The 19,337-nt window shown below is 38.3% G+C and overlaps 1 long non-coding RNA gene across 2 annotated transcripts in view; it reads right to left on the bottom strand.

Annotated features, from left to right (window-relative positions):
• The window catches only part of LOC134417131 (uncharacterized), a 202,265-nt gene that overhangs the window by 41,867 nt on the left and 141,061 nt on the right, over window positions 1-19,337 (bottom strand). For both annotated transcript variants that reach the window (XR_010027509.1, XR_010027508.1), the window contains exons 3-5: window positions 12,889-12,951; window positions 10,596-10,674; window positions 8,593-8,694 (exon numbers count right to left, since the gene is read on the bottom strand). This is a non-coding gene — a long non-coding RNA (uncharacterized LOC134417131). The remainder of the gene's footprint in view (window positions 1-8,592; window positions 8,695-10,595; window positions 10,675-12,888; window positions 12,952-19,337) is intronic.

Here is a 19,337-nt window from a genome sequence, read left to right as displayed (position 1 = left end):
TTAAAACCATGTTTAACATATAAAAGGTCTTTTAAGCAGCCTATTTTGAATTTATATATATATATATAAATATATAAAAATATATATATATATGAGAAAGGAAAATGAAACCATATTAAAAAAAAAAGCCTGTAATCTGGATTCTTTGTCAGATTTAGCACATCACAAGAATTTTTCTATTGAAGTGATGGACACAGTGCAATTTTAGCTCAGTTTAAGGCCCCAAAAGGTTTGCCATCCTCCCACTCTATGCCCAGTGAGTCATGGGGCGGTGTACCCAAAAGCAAGGACCAAGTGCAGGTAGCCTGAGTGGCTCCAGGGCCACTGCAAAGGGCTTTGCCAGCCCTTTGAAGGCAGTTTGCCAGCAGTTACTTCCTTAGCACAGTGGAAAGATAATTTTTGAAGCTATTCCTGCAGATTGCATTCACCTGCCCTAAACTTGTATGTGACTCACTGTTGCTTCATTCCCACTGATGGGAGCCAATCTGCCTCTGCCTCCTGCAAAACCCTCAAATCTGAGCTTAGGCACACAACAGTCTGGCTGTGAGGGTGTAGCTGGATAGACAATCCACAGGTTACATCATAAATTTGGGTTCAAACCTGGAACGAGCATCTGAGGGTGTCCCTCACACTGAAACACCTCCTTGCAGGCTGCATTGTTCCAGTCACCTCACTTCCATTATTTCTCTTCCCCCAGTTTGGGCAGCTTTTGCAGTGTATTTTGCCCTGCTACTGCCAGAGGAAATGAAAATATTACATTTAGGGGTCTTGGCTCCTACACAAAATCCCTTAAATTTTAAAAAAATTTGAGACTGAAAGAACAGATTTTTACCTCCCTACAATAAAAGACATTGAGGATAGATACCTATGATTATTTGATGACTCTGAAAAGTCTAAAGAAATATTAAATAACACATTGATAAAGAGCAGCAAGTACCATCATTTGCAAAATAAGCTGTACCCTCAAGTAACTTTTTGCAATTAAAAATGCAGGGAACTGAATATGCTGTACTTTTGAACACGAGAACTCACAAGGGGAAAAAAATTATAATCTATGCTTTTTCTGCTGCTGGGACCATTTAAGTGAACTCATGTTCAGGTTGCAGTTTACTGTTTGATCTTCAGACAGGCAAAACTTCCCAAAGAATCACAAAGAAAGTATAAAGACATTTTCTGTAAAGAATGAGATAACCCAAGCAGCCTGTTTGCTGGAAGTGCATGTACACCCCCTTGCTCCATGGCAAACAAGAAGAAAAAGAGCTAATTTAATAATCTTAGGTGAGGCTTTAAGCCTGTTTTGAGGATAATATCTTTGAGATATTTGAGGAGCATCATCTCCTCTATATGAGCTCTATATACTAGGCATAGGAGGGATTTTAAAATGTCTTAAAACAACTATCTACAAAAGTAACACTGGTTTAGCTGCAAAACATTTACAGATCAGACTTTCCTGAGTCACTGTCTATGGTAATTAACTTTTTGAGACTATTTTCTGCCAACCACAGCTCATAAATTATTGTGATTAGATTGGCCTAATTATAGAACACGTACAGACCTTTCATAAATAAAATACCACTGATGGCTTCACTCTAATTGTTGTGTAACTCTAGCCTCACATACCCAGGAGTAGCTGTGCTAAAACACTGTAAATCAGTTTAGCAGCTCCATTCACACATTGACAGACTCTGTGACAAACAGCATCACATTTCCTACCTAGACAGCCCCTGCTAAGCAGTCAGTCTAAAAAAGAGTAATTTGAAATATCTGATACCATACAGAGGAAACTGCCATGCTGTTATTTCTGCCCCCATCCCCAGAACAATATATTATTCTGCTACATAGCTAAATGTTCTTTTTGTGGTCTAATTCACTGTGAAACCTCAAGAAACAAAAGGAAAGCATTAGGCAGTTACAACGATGATTTGAAGACTTGTAAACAGAGGACTTTAAAATGTAGTTTAGTGGAATGAAATGAAAAAATTTCAGTGTTGAGCAACTTTGTGAAGACTGAAGACTGCTTCTGACAATAGCACTGATAGTTGGTTACTAAATTTTGTTTTCAGTAACATTCTGGAGATGTGAGCTACAGACACAGAGTTGCTTTCCTGTGTTTCCTGCCAAAGCAGCCCTGGTCTAGCTCCCTCCAGATCCTGGGGCTGGGCTGAAGCAAAGCTGGTGCTACTGGGTGGCCTCAGCCCTGCTGCAAACAGCTGGACAACAACACAGCTCTGTGTGTTTCAGTGTAGTGGGAAATACCAGGGATAGGAAATGCACACACAAGATATTCACCTGACCAAGGCATAAATATTCCAGAGCAGCTGAAGAGATGCAAAGTTGTTTGGCTGCTGGGGCTCCATACAATTTTCAGTGTCTTTCACTGCAGTTGAGGGGTAGGAGCTGCTTCACATTAAAGGAAACCCTAAAACTCCACATGGGTGGAAACTTTTGATAGGGGTGAGGAGAAGGTGATCTTCACAAAGGTTCAACTGAGCACCCCATGAATCCTGCACAGCAGGAAAGAAATATCAACCTGCAGTTAGAAATATATTTGATTAGTTTCAACTGTATTTTTTTACCTGGATCACTGTGGGCAGAATGGGAAAGTACATAACCTATGAACTGTTCAAATATAATCACAAGTGCTTTTACCACATATTTTCAGATTTCAAAATTGTTCATATGTTGATATTACAGTTGAATATCTAAGTTTTGATTTGCATGGTTACTTTAGATATTAGTGAAACAAAGCCAATCTAAACTTTAATTGTATGCTCATTTTTATGACTCATTTAATTTGTTTATCATTTGCCAAATAGCACAAATGGCCAGATATAGCAGCATCAAAGACAAAGGAAAGACTGCTGCTGTGCATGTCTTCTGGATGACACCAAACCTGACTATTGCACATTCCTCCTGAAATTCCATCAGTGAGAAACAGAAAAAAATATCACTACATTGTCCTTAACCAAATAAAACAGCCAAAATTTGCAACTTTTATATCTCAACCCATAGTGGAATCACTCTTTCAAGGGACTGCTTCAGCCTTAATAACTGATTTGTAAGCCTTCTCAGGATAGGAAGGCAGCACTCTCTCAGATATTTCTGGAAAAGGAGCAAACAGCTATTTTCAGAGCCCTGATGACACATGTTACTCTCATGTCACTGACCCTCACCTGATATGGACATGACAGACTAATTTACAAATGCTCCAGTTTAATGATAGCAATACCAGGTCACTTGACATGTTCCATGGAGCTCTGCTGATTTAGATGTTCTGGTCCAATTTATGGTTTAAACAGGACCAATTTCTTCTTTTTCCAAACACCCAGTGCCTTTCAGGGTGATGGGGCCAGCTGATACTACCTGAAATGTCTCACAGGGTTTTCCCTTGACTACATTTGGACCTTTGTGTGAAAGACAGCATAACCATAAATCTGAGTATTTTCCTTCTCTAGTGGATAAAGGTTATCAGTCCTTTGACATCTGCCCAGACACACATATTTCTCCTGCCCTTGCGTTGGTGCTGCTCATACTACTGGGAGAGAAGCTTTGCTGGGATCTTGGGAGGGGACCACACCATTTCTCCTCTTTCCCTTACAAGTATAAAATCCTTTATAAGAATGTCTTGGCTTTGCCCAATAGTTAGAATCCTAGCACATCCTGAATTGAAGGCACCCACAAGGATCATTGAGTCCAACTCCTGGCCTTGACCAGGACACTCATGATACAGACCTTTGGCAGGCATTTTCCAATTGAATGCTCTATGGTTGGCACAATTCATAAGACAGAGCCAAGTTAAATATGTAAGTATGAAAAAAAATCTCCTGCTACAAATTAACAAACCACTTTATGCAATCCTGATGAAAGATGAATGTTCAATACATGCTAAAATGAGAGGTTGCTGGGAGCCTGAGGAATTAAATCCCTTAAGCTCTCTGATTTCTGATAAAACACTGGTTCAGTAAATATTTATCAAAATTATAGGTCCAGCCCATAAAGCAATTAAAGCAAGAGTCTTCCTGGAGAAGATCAGTAGAACAGGGACAAAGTATTTCTCATTCATATTTTAAAAAAATTATTATGCATCTTTAACATTTTTAAAAGTTCTGAAGAAACACAGCACAAAGATTTTTTCCTCTTTAGGCTTTAATTCTGAGGGGTGGAACACCTTCTAAAAGCAATGCAAAATACAGTAATGAATTATATACATTCTCCCACTTTCACTCAAAATCTGTAACATTTATATAAACTTTCACTTTGATCTGGAATTACTTAAGGAAGGACACTTAGGTGCATTCACCACTGCAAGAGGACACAGCTGTTGCTTTGAAGCTCTGGCAAGTGCTCAGCAATGCAATCAAAACTGCAAATCTGCAGAGCAAAACAGATTGGCAGGAGTCAAGTCCTTAGGAAGTTTTGAAGACCTTGCATTTCTTTTCCTTTTGGGCTAGAGGAAGTTCTTCTCACCATCAGTGTTTGGTCCAGCTCAAAGCACAGATGAAAAGACTGGAAGCTGCTACAATGGGAAGTTTTTACAGTGGGAATGGGCAGCCATAATTCCCTAAATTATAGTTTGACTGCCTGGTACTCATTCTCTGGATTTGCCTATTCTCCTATGGAAAATGATGTTCAGGTTGCTTCCCCTCCTCTGGCCATGCTCTCTCACCTTACTTCCCACAGATTGCTGAAGCACAGATTGGGCTAGCACTGACTTAAACTAGGGTGAGCTTTCCTCACAGAAACTCAAATGTAAAAAGCTGCATTTTATGGTTAAAATACTCCATTCCAAAAGAAATACCCTGCCTGACTCATCTTATGGGATCTTTTCTTTCTCTTCAGATAAATAAAAAACCTCCCACCCTAAAACTGAGCAAATAATTGAAAGTTACTCTTTCCAGGTTTGGATAAATTTTGGGGGAAAAAAAACCCGACAAAACACCTTTTCAAGTTCTGATTGCTAGGTTCTATTTCAAACTCGGTGCATTGCACAGATTCCATCTACTTCTGGTCTGTGCAGGCCCACAGTTCATGTGCAACTTCACTGAAAAACAGGAGTTCTCCAAGGGGTCCAAGACTGTTTCCATCATCATCACCACACTCTTCCCAGAGGCTCTGACCTCTGTGAAAATTAGGTGTAGGAGCCAAACACAACACAAATATCTTCAGTGACAGCAGGCAGAGAACACTGTGTCTTGCAGTCAAAAAGTTCACACAACTACAGCTCAGGTGTCAGGATAATTGTGGGAAGACCTGAGCACTCCATGGGCTGCTCTGATCCCATCTCATCCCATTTTTTTGGTGTTAGCAATCCTGCTGCATGCAAGACACTCTCTTATTTCATTCCACTTTTTAATTATGGCAGTAAAGGTTTACCCCTGAATTAAATGTAGTTAAGAAACCTTCCTACCATCGTGAAAAAGGACCCCTCCATGTTTTGTATCTTTAATATGGTTCATTTGCAGGGTCCTTTAGGAGCAGCTGCCAGTTTCATGTGTCAAACGGCTGCCACACAAAAGAAAATGTGGCAGTGAGCTGTGGGTTGTGCTGACACAGCACACTGTTTCAATTGAAAGCAAGAAATAGAAGGAGCAGTTTGAGAAACCTGACACTGGCTGTTACCTTTAGAAATCAAAACTTAACAAAACAAAGGCGAGCATACGTATCACCTTTTTTTTATTTAATGAAATAGTGTTAGATGCTGCTGGAGATGCAGGTGATCAGCAAGTCCTTCTGAGGAAGCCTCTGTTACAAAGGAGGAGAGAGGGAGATGGAGAAGGTGCCATTTTTCTATCTCTATAGTAAACACCTAATGCACCGTAAACAGAGTAAGTCATGCAGTAAAACATGAAGAAGCTCTTTTTTAATCATCTGAATAGAAATTTAATATCTTTGCATTTGCTAAGAAAGGCAACTTGCCCAAGAAACCAGATACACAAAGCCTTATGCGTTTATTCTGCCTTTGTGGCCACTGAACAAAGCTTCTAAGTCATAAGCATTAAGGTTGGTATTTACTAAGCAGTTGGACACGAGGACTCATTAGGAATATTAGGGTATCCAAACACATAAGGGAACTTGAGAAATCAAATAGCCATATATACAGTATGACACACAGAAAAAGTCCACGTGCATTCCCAGTATTTTTTCTCCTTATTCTGAGGTTCAAAAGCCAGAATCAACTCCCCAGACCAGCCCCAGCTGTGGAATGCTGAACAAGAGCAGCACAGTCCTAGGTCACTCTACAAGGAGTGAAGTACTCTGATTTGTAGGGGGATGATGTGCTACAAAAAGCCTTTGCTACCAAACCTGCCCACAGTTACTGAGCTGCACCAGTGCTATGGCAAGAACAGGAGAAGATCCAAAAACCCCAACCACTACAACCCAGGAGACATTTCAAATTTGGTGGTTCTGTCTAAGTATTAAAGTGGTGTTGTTTGCCAGCTTCCAGGAGCCCACAGTACTTGGCCCTGGCTCCTTTCAAAGCATGGCTTCACAAGTTAAGAGCACTGCTACTCTGATCAGTATGCTTTGGTTTTCTGCTCGCTTGGGAGGAAGAGTGGCCTCTGTCAAACTCCAAGGCCACATAAATGTAGCAAAATTCTAGCCTGAAAGAAAACAAATTTTCTAGACAGGATAGAGTAGCAATAAAAAGGCTTGTATTCAACATACCAACAGAGCTCTTACGCTGCAACAGCAGTTCAGCCCTCCACCAGCCTTTTGGCACTGCTGATTGCACCACTGCAAGCACTACAACAGGAAAATATCTTCCAAAAAGTCTTCCAAATATATAGGCATCCTCTCAGAACCCCAGGGATAAAGGCAGAACAAGATCTGCAGATCTTCAGGAGGTAGCAAATATTCCTAATGTTCAGCACTCTACAACAAATTAGAAACCCATTTATGTGACAGCTACAGAACTAGCTCTGCAGACAACTAAAAAACCTTTCTTTTGGGCAGCAGATAAAACAGGACTTCAGCTGCAGACCAGGCTATGAAAAAAAAAAAGGAAATTCCTAATCAGAATGTCAATATGAAGAATTCTTTCAGAGACAGAGATCAGATTTAGCCTCCAGATCAAACAACTCTTGCAGGTGGCATTTCAGTAGGCAAATGTGACATTCTGTTCTAAAATCCTCCCCAATATGTACTTTAAATTAACAGCTTTGCTTAAATTACTTTGTTGTCACCACTGTAGACCTTCTCTGTTGCCACATTAAAAAAAAAAAAAAATTGTCTGACTTCAACAGCTCTCAGAAGAAAGAGAAAGATGGGCCATTTCTCAACTCCAGGACTTTTATCTGGCACAGAGATTCCTAAATTCAAGTGTCTGCTCTGAGATGGATATCTGGAAGAAGCATTTTGTCTTTTAATGATTTGAGAGTTCTGCATGATGCATCTTCACTGTACAATGTATATTTATAGGGTACCCCTTCACCTGCACCACTTGGATATACACATATCCTCACAGTCTTGCCACTTTTCTTTCATTGCTCCATTTTCACTGAGTGCTTCTACCCCCTCTTTGTTTTTCTCATTAAATTGAGAGCTCTCAAGAAAGAATTACCTTTAGTAATAGATCCTAACAGAGTGGGTTGTTATGGATTCCTAATGAACATAGATAATAAAGTATTCCTCAATGGAACATAAGCTGGCTTTGTCAACAACGATGCTGCCATATGCAGCTGCATTGTTCTAATATTTTAAATGCTCTGTGCCAAATATAAGGAGCTATCTAGTGCCTGTATGTGTCTTTGATAACTGCTCATACAGACAATGCAGAAGGAAGGGAGACATTTAACTATTTTACAGATGGGAAGTGAGGCTCAGAGAAGCCACCAGACAGTCCCAGGGGATCAGAGGCTCCACAGAGAACTGGTTTCCACACCTCAGGCTAATTAATGCTTTAAGCAAAGGACTCCCTTTCCATGCCAGCAGGAATATGACATCCTGCATTCTAGCAGTTATGCATTTTGTTTCCAGTGAGGCTTGTAAAATGCAAATTTCTGGTAAAACACAGGATCTTTCCTTTCATATTTGTGATGATTTTATTTATCCTTTTTACGAAGAATTCCTGCTATTCTCTTCACATTCTGACTCATAGATGCAGCTTTCCCTGACATCTTACTTGTGTTTTAAGGCCATAATTTATTCTTCAGAAAGTTTATGTACATACACATTTATATATGTGGGTGCAAATCCATATATAAATATACACACTCGTGTATATATGTGACAGATGTATGTATCATATGGAGCAAAAGCAAATGAACATATAGTTTTGATTCATCTCCCACTTTGTTTGCCAATAGGGAATTACTGAGACATAGCAGTTTCATGACTTGAAAGATGAGATCATGATACTGCTATTTCTGCACTTCCAAGGAGAGTGCAGGTGTTTCAAAGCATTTATGAAATTGCATGATTGACTCATATAGAAATCTATTGACAATAAGTTGAACCTTTGCAGCTAGGCTGTAAAAGATTTGATTATAGTAACAATAGTCACCGTCATCAATGTCATAAATCTTAAGAGAAAGGACACATATGTCACATATAATGCATGAAAAAGTTGTCCTTTTATCATGGATAACTCACCATTGTGTAGATACTCTGCTGATCAGCTACTGCATTATTTGAATAAGTATCTGATGTCTTGTTTTCTTTCAAGGAGGCAGGTGCAGGATGAAGCAGGGAAGCCTGCCAAGATAGATGATAAATTGCCACTTGGTGCTGGGGACCAGTGCTTAACATTAATGCAATGCTGCCAGGAATTAAGCAGTAGAGTAATAAGAAACTAGGAAGAAAATAACTTCTCATCCCCATTAAACACATCAGCTCCATTTTCTTTCTCGTTTATAATTTCTAGTACATCTAAAACAAAACACTGCCATTGCCTCATTTCAAAGAAAACAGAATAGAATTGGAAAACATCCTATGATTGACAAGCCATAGAACTATATAATAATGATACCACTTGCTTTTCTTCTGGGAGAGTAATCTTGAATCCAAAAAGTTCAAATAAAATAATAAAGAAAAATAATTGCAAAGAAATACGGCCTAGATTTTGATACCCCTGCTCACTTTGGCAAATGTTATTCCCTGGGTGAACTGTCTCATTCAGTCAGTGGATCATGGCATTGTCAGAAGTGACAGAGGGTCCAGAATTTCCCAAGTTTCCTTGTCTACTGTTTATCCCTTATTGCACTGAGTGTGGACTACTATGAGATAAATTTTAAAAGAATTTCGTGTGATTGGTTGTGTGAGAAACAAAGAGAAGCCTTGTAGCAAAATTAAAACCGGGTACCTACAGGTGAGTAAAATATAGCAAAAAATGCAAATAGAGTGAGAACCTTGTCATTAATGCTGACCAAAAATAAAGTGTTTAATGAAAAATGGGTTCTTAGACCCATCAGACATTGCACTTTCCCAAGCCAGCAAATAAAAGTAAAATAAATGTACATTTTATTTCTCCTTTGTATGTACAATAAAATATGTTGGGGAAATGTAAGTTTATAAACACTCTATGTCCTGAAAACTTTGAATTCTGAGGCAGCTAAGGGCAAGTTACAGTCAAAGAGAGGCAGTGATGTTCTGCTAGCATTTGGCTTCCCAGGAGCAAAACTCTGGTAGGAACAAGGGTGTTCCTTGAAGGCTGAAGTAACTCTTCTCTTTTGGTGTGTTCCTTCCTAGGTAGCCAGGTCATAGATATTCTGAAAGATAACTGGAAGATTTGGCCTTGGAAAGATGCCTGGTTTAGTTGGTCTGGGCAGTGACACAGGATCAGGCAAATACATATAACCAAAAACCCTTTCCAGATAGTAAAATGGGATTAAACACACTGTAAACATGCTATGCTGCATTGTCCTTCCCTGATTTGGGAACAAAACTAGTCCTGCTTATATAGAAACAGTTCAAGAACAAACTCTGTTCAAATCAGGTGTTCTAAAAATAACTTGTGTTTTGCCAGCTATGGAAAATACAGATCTTGGATTCTCTCAGTCCCTTGCATATAATTAAAAAAATAAATATTGTTATCACTTTGAGACATCCACCCCAATCTTATCCAAGTCATAGGTACTAGAGAAACCCATATCAGCACTTAAGTGAAATGCTGACACAGAAATTAACTGGTTTTTTTTCAACATTCATCCATCAGAAAAATTAAAACTAAATTGAACAACAGATGATCAATGTCATTCCTCTTTCTGCACCACAATAATTTAAAGTAATCTCTATATTTTGAAATTGGGCCATAAGTCAAATATTTCATCATCAGGAATCTTCATCTTGATATAGGAAACCTACCTTAAAGCTATCAAGATGAAAACCATTTAAGAAACATATTTTTTAAAGCTTGTGCAAGATCTATATTCTCATCTGTATTATGTCCAAAAAAGTGCATGACATTCAGAATGGAGGCTGAAAAGCTGTGTGCTATTTAATCTCATCTGCATTTCCTCCAGGAATATGCATCATTCCAGCAAAGCAATGTTAGGACAGAGAAAGATAGCTCACCACTTAGGTGTTCATTTTTCAAGTTGTACATTCCTATGAAACACTTCATTAGCAAGTGTAAATTATGTCCCAGTTTTACTTACACATGCAGTGTGTCTGTGGCATCCACATTTTTCTGAAAAATCCCTTTGCCCAGGATTTTCTCCTTGGAAGATGAGAAACCTCAGAGAAAAAGGAAAACAAATATTACCTCATTTGCTTCTCCTGTGTTTTGGTCATCTGGAATGTGTTTGTAGATTGTTTACCACAGGTGATTGTTTCATTGGATTCTGCTGTGAGTTGTTTTCACTCATTGACCAATCAGTGTCAAGCTGTGTCAGGACTCAGGAGATAGTCATTGGTTTTCATTATTATCTTTTTAGCATTCTGTAAGTATCCTTTCTGTATTCTTTAGTGTAGTTTAGTATAGCATTCTTTAATATAATATAGTATTATAAAATAATAAATTAGCCTTCTGAGAAAAATGGAGTCAGATTCATCATTCCTTCCTTCATCTACGCACCCCACAAATAAAATAGTGTGTCCGCGTCTCAGTTTATTTTACCAAAGTAAATTTCCTTTTTGCAGACATGACTATGTCATGATTGGTTCAGTTTCTCCCACAGTGTACATAATAGGAAATCAAAGACAGCAAAAACTCTCTCAAATGACATCTCAAAACAATACAAAACAACTTGTATTGTTGTTTTGTATTGTTTTGTAAGGGAAGGGAGAGAGTAAGGCTGCAGCAAATCTGAGGAAAATGGTGTCTGTGCCTGAAATCAATGTAACTAACTGATCCTGGGAGCTGTGATGGTACCACGAAAGAGCTCACTCATCACCACAGGAGAACCACAAGTGCTAGGTTAATAACTAAATTCCTTTCTCATTTACACTCAAAACACCTTCATGATGCCATGACTGTACACACAACCAAGGAAAGCATTGGTTCTTGAGAACACGACCTGCAGGTTGGCATTTAAGTGCTTCTGGAAGAAGGAGTTCCCACGCTCAGAATTTCCAATTTATGTGTCTTGATATCATAATATCTAGAATGAATACAAATATGAATTCTGAAATAGCATTCATGATTTTATATCCTCAGCCACTGGGGTGTTGCCCCTGACCAGAGGGACTGTACAAGGGAACAACAGAGTGCCCTTCAGGACTGGCTTTATAAGAGCTTCACTGAAAGGAAGGTACATCTGAGCTCAGTGAAAACATTCTTGTCCTCTGTAGATTGGTACAGTCCACACAGGGAATGTGTGAATCCTGACAGATTTATCATATTTCCATGTTTTAATTGCTGTCCAATTGAAGATTAGATTTAATTCAAAGTAACATCTCATTGATATATCTTCCTGCCATTTAGGTTCAACAGTAGATTGCAGGTAGTAGGTTCAATAATATTTTACCTCTTATATTCTGCAAGATCACTGGAAATTTTTCTTTCTTCCTAAATGGTTTTGATAATACTTTTGTGGTATACCTTTTCCTATTTCTGGTGCTCCAGTGGAGAAAGTTGATGCTATCCATTCATGTATTCATTGCTGCAAACATAACCAATACTCAAAAATCAGTTCATAAAGGGTAAACAATACTATTAATGATCCTGACATTTTCTGAAATGCTGAAGTTATTTGCTGGAGTTTTTTTGTGAATAGTTAAGAGAATTCTTAAGAAGTATCCTTTCTGTTCTGACTTCTTAAGAGAAAAAAATAAGAAAAAATGTCACAATATTAAATGACAGTAAACCAGGGGTTAAAGTATAAATATAAAATATTCATAAACTTAAAACATAGTATCCAGCTTTTCCAGTGCCTTTTTGCATGTGTATTCCTCTTTTTTGCAGTAATTGCAATACTCCTCCAAAATGCCTTTTGCAACACAGTACTAAAATGCCTTCTGTGATCTTTTTCTCTATAGTCAACATCAGCAAATGAGTTTCAGTCAAAGTCTGAAGTCCTTTTATACTGCTGTAGTACTATAGATAATAATAACCCAATAAAAACATCATTTCCATTGCAACAAATAAACCCTACATATATATATCAACACCAGTAATTTAGTGTTATTTCACTCTAATCTTCCCCAAAGGAATCTATTAATAAGAACCTCAACCTCTCAGACAGGGCATAGCAGTCGTGTTCCAAGATCAGGTGACCCAGACCAGCATTCATTGAAATGAATGACAATATTTATATAAGTCTCAGTTAAACAATAAAGAAATTGATTCCTTCAATTTACTATCAGTTACCCTACTAATACTAGTGGTCACCCTAGAGACCTCAAGACTTCAAACAGGAAGATTAAACCCAAGCCAAGTGATTGGTTTCAATTCTCAGTCAAGGAAGAAGACCAAAAAATCCTGAAACAGCAATCTGTACATAAACTAACCTCAGTAGAAAGAGAAAGCAGCAGCTGCTTGTGTATTGGTTTTTGTATTCAAGTCTAGGAAACCTGAAAAGAAAAACACAAAGGAAAAGTGATGGGTAGCACCTACTATGCATCTAACTTAAAATATATTATATTGATATTTCCCATGGAAGTAGAATCAAACATTTTATTGCAGAGATCTATACAGTGATGGACCTTGCTTTGACATCATCAAATATTTTATGATAATAGTTCATATTTCCTTTTTTCTTATCTTGTATCATAAATTTAAAAATACAAGATAAGTAAGAAAATGTGAAACAAAGTAATTTGAACTTGAAAGGAAAAACATCACTTTGGAATTTTTGTTAAACATTGCGATAAAATCAGTATGATTTTGGGAAACATACTGTTTTTCTAACATCAATATTTTGTAAAAGGAAAATACATCAAAGCAGGAAACAGCTCAAATAGAAAGAGCAAAGTCACTCAGAAACATTTTAGAAACCATCTATATACTACATAAAATATTTCAGAAGGAATCAAAGCAACTTTGCGTATCCTCTGTGCATCATATCTTTCAATTAATCTTTAAATTCCTGTGTGAGAGAAATCCCCCATAAATTAAAAACATCAGTGCTTAAACACCATCATTATGACAGAGTAGAGTAGGAATGGAATGGAATGGAATGGAATGGAATGGAATGGAATGGAATGGAATGGAATGGAATGGAATGGAATGGAATAGAATGGAATGGAATGGAATGACATATTTTAAGCTGAAAGGGACTTAGAAATATCATCAACTGCTTAACTCAGTAGTGGATTCTTTCCCATCCCACGAGCCTAGAATGGTTCCTGAACAACAAACAGGAAAAAAGTTCTATTTCTCACATTTAGTGCTGCTAAGAAAGCAGCATCAATCTATCATCATTTTGCCAGACAAGTGAAACTATTCTGTGACAAAGGCAAGCCCAACACGGCCTTCTTGCTGACCATGTGATCCAAATTTTAGCAAATTGGTGGAAAAATTCAGAGTTGATGTTAAATGTCTTTTCGTCAGTGGATTCCTCACAGATTATTCCACACTCAACACTTCTAGGATAATGAAAATTGCTATCAGGTGACAACTGCATCTTCTAGTGAGGACTCAGGAGTCCAGTTGATTACCTGGAGAGCAGCCACAGCTTTTCTCAGTGGTGGGAACACATGGCTTGGGCTTAGCCAGCCTTGGGGTGAGCGTCTCGTTCATATTGCGCTCACTCACAGGATTAACGTGGGAATTAGCACAGTCAGCTCCCATATGAGCAGCATTATGTTATCCCATTTGCATAGTCTCCCCATGCTTGCAACACGATACCAGCCCTGACAGTAGGAGCCTCTGTGCTTGGAGCAGAAGGTACAGAGCTCTATCTCCAGTGACAACCATGACGTCTATATGGCAAGGGCAAGCAGAACACTTGACAACCATGAAGTTTGCATAGCCTGTGAATTGTTACAGTGGACATATTTTGAGACATCAGCAGCCTGTGAGAACTCTGCATATTTTCCTGCCTGACTTGATCAAAAGAGCAACCACCTTCATTTTGTTTATGAGAACCCTATAGAAATTTCAGATACTGATCAAGTAATAAATACCCATCTCACTGATGAGCATAACAAGGACTCTGCCATGCTTACACTAGACTCCTGTGAAAAAGGCGTGGGTTCCCCTTCAATCTATTCAGCTATGCAATGTCCCCAAACGGTGAAAGGGAAACCATAAAACTGAATGTGATGCACATCATCCCAAGAAATTCATGCCCTGTGAGTCCCTTGGCAAAATTCTCCCAGCTTCAGAAATGCTCTACTTTGCAAAAGAGCCTGAAGCAATTTAGCATCAGATCTGCTTGGTTCTTCCTGGAACAATGTCAGATCTCCTGAGAGGAGAGCTTCCCATGACACACTCCAATTAGAGCTGGTGTCAGTAAATAGGCCTCTTGTTGAAACCATCCAACGATCTTCATGAGAACCTGCTCTTAGCTGCCTACAGAAAACTACAATAGATTACTACAGGAATCAGTTTAGAAATTTCTGGTGTTGTGAATATACTTTCTACTGTTTAGAGGTAAAGAGTTTCAACCAGTTTATCAGCATGATAACTAAATAAATCTACAACCAGAGACTATGGTAACAGGTGAGCATAGAACAGAGATGGCAAAAATACTGTGTTTTCAGCTAAGAATAGCTAATAAAACAGATTTTGTATCTTGTTTATATGAGTGACTCACAAAAGTAAGAGTTGCAATGTAAACAGGAATTACTTGAAGAAAAGGTAACTGTAGAGGCTGAAAATTACAATCATCCCAAAGAAGCACTTTTACAGTCAAGTATAACAATCACTGGGACATCTATGGCAGCAGACTGAATTTCAAACAATATTTCAGCCATCTATTTCAGAACCATGATCTCAAATGCTTAAGTACTGCTGTACAACTCTTTTCAGCACCAGTAGAGGTATCTAGTAGTAAACAGACAAATATAGCTATTTACTGCTTGGCCTATCATAAGCACCATTCAAAATCTTCACAGAAAAGATATCATTTAGAAGAAGTAATTATATTTTTTTTTGATTCAAGATTACCCACTATATACCATAATAACACACAAAATTGCCTTGTAGGCTAAAATGCTACAATGAGACAGTTTCACTCTGACTGTGAAAAACAGTTTGATGGGTTCCTGCCATTTTCAGAAATCAGGCCACCAGGTCAGCCAACTATGCTTTACAGAGATTCAGCCACGACCCGATTTAAAAAAAAAAAATAGTATAAATATTTTTAACACATATTCCATGAGCTATTAAACTGAATTCTCAGATATTCTGCAAGGATTCATAAAGCAGCACTTTCCAAGTCACCTCTCCCTGTTACAGTAAATTATGTTGTCCATTCCTCTGTTTGATTGGCAGCCTTTAAATCTCTCTACCCCATTGAGTTTCTGCCATGTGAAGCAACTGCAAAAGAAGATCTTGTTTTCAATTTTTCAGGGTCAGATTGTCTTTCAGTAGCACGGATGTCATTCATGACACAATGAATGAGAGTCATACCCAGGCCACTAAAAGAAGCGATGTTAACTCTGAAAATAAAAAGAAAACATCAAAGGTAAAAGTAAAAAACTCTGTTTAAGTCAAAAACAGGCAGGAAGGCAGCAGGCAGAAGCAGAGACTGATGCAGAAAGATAGCATCAGGAATAAATACCAATATTTTCTCTGCATAACCAGTTTACCAGTGATGTTATTTACAACATAACAATTCATGGCAGGACTAAAAACCCTCACAGCTGACACTTCAAAAACATTGGCTAAAAACATAGAACATGCCCTGCATACTCCAAATATATTAATCTACCTGCTTGAGAAATAATTTCTGCAGTAAGAGTATTAAGAAAGAAATAAAACATCCGTACAAGAAGCAAGACAAATGTAAGTATTATAACTTCAGCTTGGAGTTCTTCTTTTCTCTCAAACCTGCTTTGATTATGTGATAGAACTACAGTTTGTTTTCACCTAGGCCAGTGGTCAGATGAACAAAGCTAAATATTTCCTGCTCTCAAGAGCCCTGAAACCATGTTTTTCACCCAAACATATTTCATTGCAGTCAGAGATGAGATTTTAGCATGATTTCATTTGAGGTTGTGCTTTTGTGTGTGTTTGCCAGCTTTTCTCTATCACTATTATAATTTCCTGAGTTTTAAGTGTCAGTTATTATGATCAAAAGTTTGGAGAGAGAGGTTTAAGTCATGGTCACTCTGCCTTCCCATCTGGGTCAGCTACATATATGCAAAGAGCTATTAAAAAAGTTAGGGAGGGAGAGAGAAAAGGAGGATGGAAGGCTTCACCACACTAAATGAAAAGCAAACAATATGCATATCAGCATCCTAAGGAGATGTACCACTCTGCTGGGAAAAACCAAGACAAAAGAATTATCTGACACAACAGTTCAAAGCATATTGCACCTGTCAAAACGTCTGTCATCTTCTATAGAAATGCACCATTCTAAAAGAAAAAAGGGAAACTCTAGCAAAGTCACTCAGAAACAACAGGCCACTTTGTCTCCTTCCTTCCAGCCAACTCCTCCATCTGAAAGCCATTTAACTCAATGCTAAAGATTGCCTGGAAGGACCAGACAATAGGAAGGTCTCTTTCATTGTCAAGGACAGTTACACTTTGAAGATGATGCTCAAAAGGGGTTAAAATGGGTCAACAAGCAATTGTTGGGTCTATCCAAGGAAATGTGAACAGAACATTGTTAAAGTCACACACACAAAAAAAAATCTAAAAGAGCACATCTTTAAGCTGGGGAAGTATGGGGGAGCACACACAAAATGCTGATGTAATATCATAGTGAAATGGAGATAAAAAACCCTTATCAGTACAAATGGTAAAACTGAATTTCAGTAGATAAGTCAGTTCTTAGCAACATACATACAAAGTCCAGTAAAGGCAAGAGATATACAAATTGACTAACCAAGGGAAAACCAACAGCAACTCTGACAATATTAGATGTCATTTTTCCACAACTTTTCATTTGTCTGCTTCCAATTCTCACAACATGCCTTTGGGAATCACTGCATGTTGCACAGCTAGATGCAATGGGTACATCTTAGGTACTGAAATTGACTTACTTATTTGTATATAACAGCTGCTTTAAGAGAAATAAAAGGTGGAAAATATTTTTGCTTTCATGCAGATTATCTAAATAAATACTTGTATAGCCTACTGAGCTTCTTTGAGTGTGCATGTTCTCTTCATGTTTACATGAAACACAGAAGTTGCCATTTTATAAAAGCTTCTAGACTTAATTTACACAAATCTAATTCCTGAGGTAAATCTTCCATGAAAAAAGGATTCATCTAAAGCCATTTATTTATTCAAACCCAATTCTCATTTTTATTATTTGAAGTCTAATTTCTCTGTTAATCAAATTTTGATTTGTTTTTGATTCTTAAATGAAGCATTGCATAGGAATATAGTCACCAAGTCTGAAATAGCCTTAGCTCAGCAGAGCTAGCCATGAAGCATATTCATTTGCATCTGCAGCAAAGGGCCACTCCATTACGAGCAGCTTCAGACAGGAAAAATGCCTGAAAGTTCAGTTCTGTTGAAGGTAGCAGCAAAACTTCCAACAATTCCACAGCAGACAAGGAATCAGTTCTGTTTTCACAAATTTGCACCTCTGAACTAGGTCAGTGACTACAGAATCACAGAATGCCAGGAGTCCCAAGGGACCCACAAGAATCGTTGAGTGCAGCCCTGTACTGAACCAGAATTCCCAGCATGTGCCTGAAACTATTGTCCAAGTGTTCCTTGAACTCTGTCAGACTTGGTGCTGTGGCCACTTCTCTGGAGAAAGTGTTCCAGTCCCCAGTCACCCACTGGGTGTAGAACCTTTTTCTAATATCTAAATCTCCCCTGACACAATGTCATGGAGTCCCCTTAGGCCCTGCCACCACAGAGAAGAGATCATGGTCTGCCCCTGCTCTTCCCCTCATGAGGAAGCTGCAGACTGCAATCAGGTCCCACCTCAGTCTCCTCCAGGCTGAACAGACCAAGTGACCTCAGCCACTCTTCATATGGTTTCCCCTCTAGACACATCGCCATCTCCATGGCCCCACTTTGGACAATAAGAACTTTAGATCTCCATTATATTGCGGCATCCAAAACTGTCCCCAACTGTCACTCGAGGTGAGGCCACCCCAGTGCAGAGCAGAATGGGACAATCCCCCCCCTTGCTTGGCTGGTGATGCTCTATCTGATGCACTCCAGGGACATTTCTTCAAGACTGTGAAATAATGGACATAACACTACTTATCATTATTTTCCCTTCCAATAAAAAAAAGCAGCTTCAATCACCTATAACTCCTATAATGTGTTTTCCCTTGTAAAGCTAGATATTCCTTAAATGCTAATTCAAGATCATAATTTTCAAGAGTTTACAAAGTCATTTTTCCAGTACAAAATCTCTTTGAGCTGTCTTATTGCAAGGAATTTCATCCCAAATAACGTTGGAAACTTGTCTTGTAACAAGATCTGGTGAGTTTTTAGAGATATAATGAAATCCCTTTTTGTATCTGCTTTCTTTCTATACTTCACATCCATATACTGGCTTCCAGGAGAAAAAATTAAATACTCAAAAATATTGATGTCTCAGTGTCCAGCCAAACCTGTCTATTAACATGAGCTGAGTTGAAAGCCCTATAGACTTATCCCTGATACTTCACGCCCTTTTCCTCTTAATTTCAAACTTGTTTTTTCAGTAGCCTTTTATAGCTCCTGGAAATTATTACCTATATTAAAATTATTAGGACTAAAATGTCACGGGGTCACAGCAGTGTTATCAGTGCCTCTTTCAAAATTAACTATTTTCAAAATTTTTAGGCTTGCTGCAAAAGCTGTCTCAAACCAGATCACTCAAAAGTGATGAAAATGA

This window comes from Melospiza melodia, chromosome 4 (assembly GCF_035770615.1).
Source record: "Melospiza melodia melodia isolate bMelMel2 chromosome 4, bMelMel2.pri, whole genome shotgun sequence".
Classification (NCBI taxonomy): Eukaryota; Metazoa; Chordata; class Aves; order Passeriformes; family Passerellidae; genus Melospiza; species Melospiza melodia.
The sequence above is the reverse complement of the archived record's forward strand: the minus strand, read 5'-3'. Positions and strand labels throughout refer to the sequence as shown.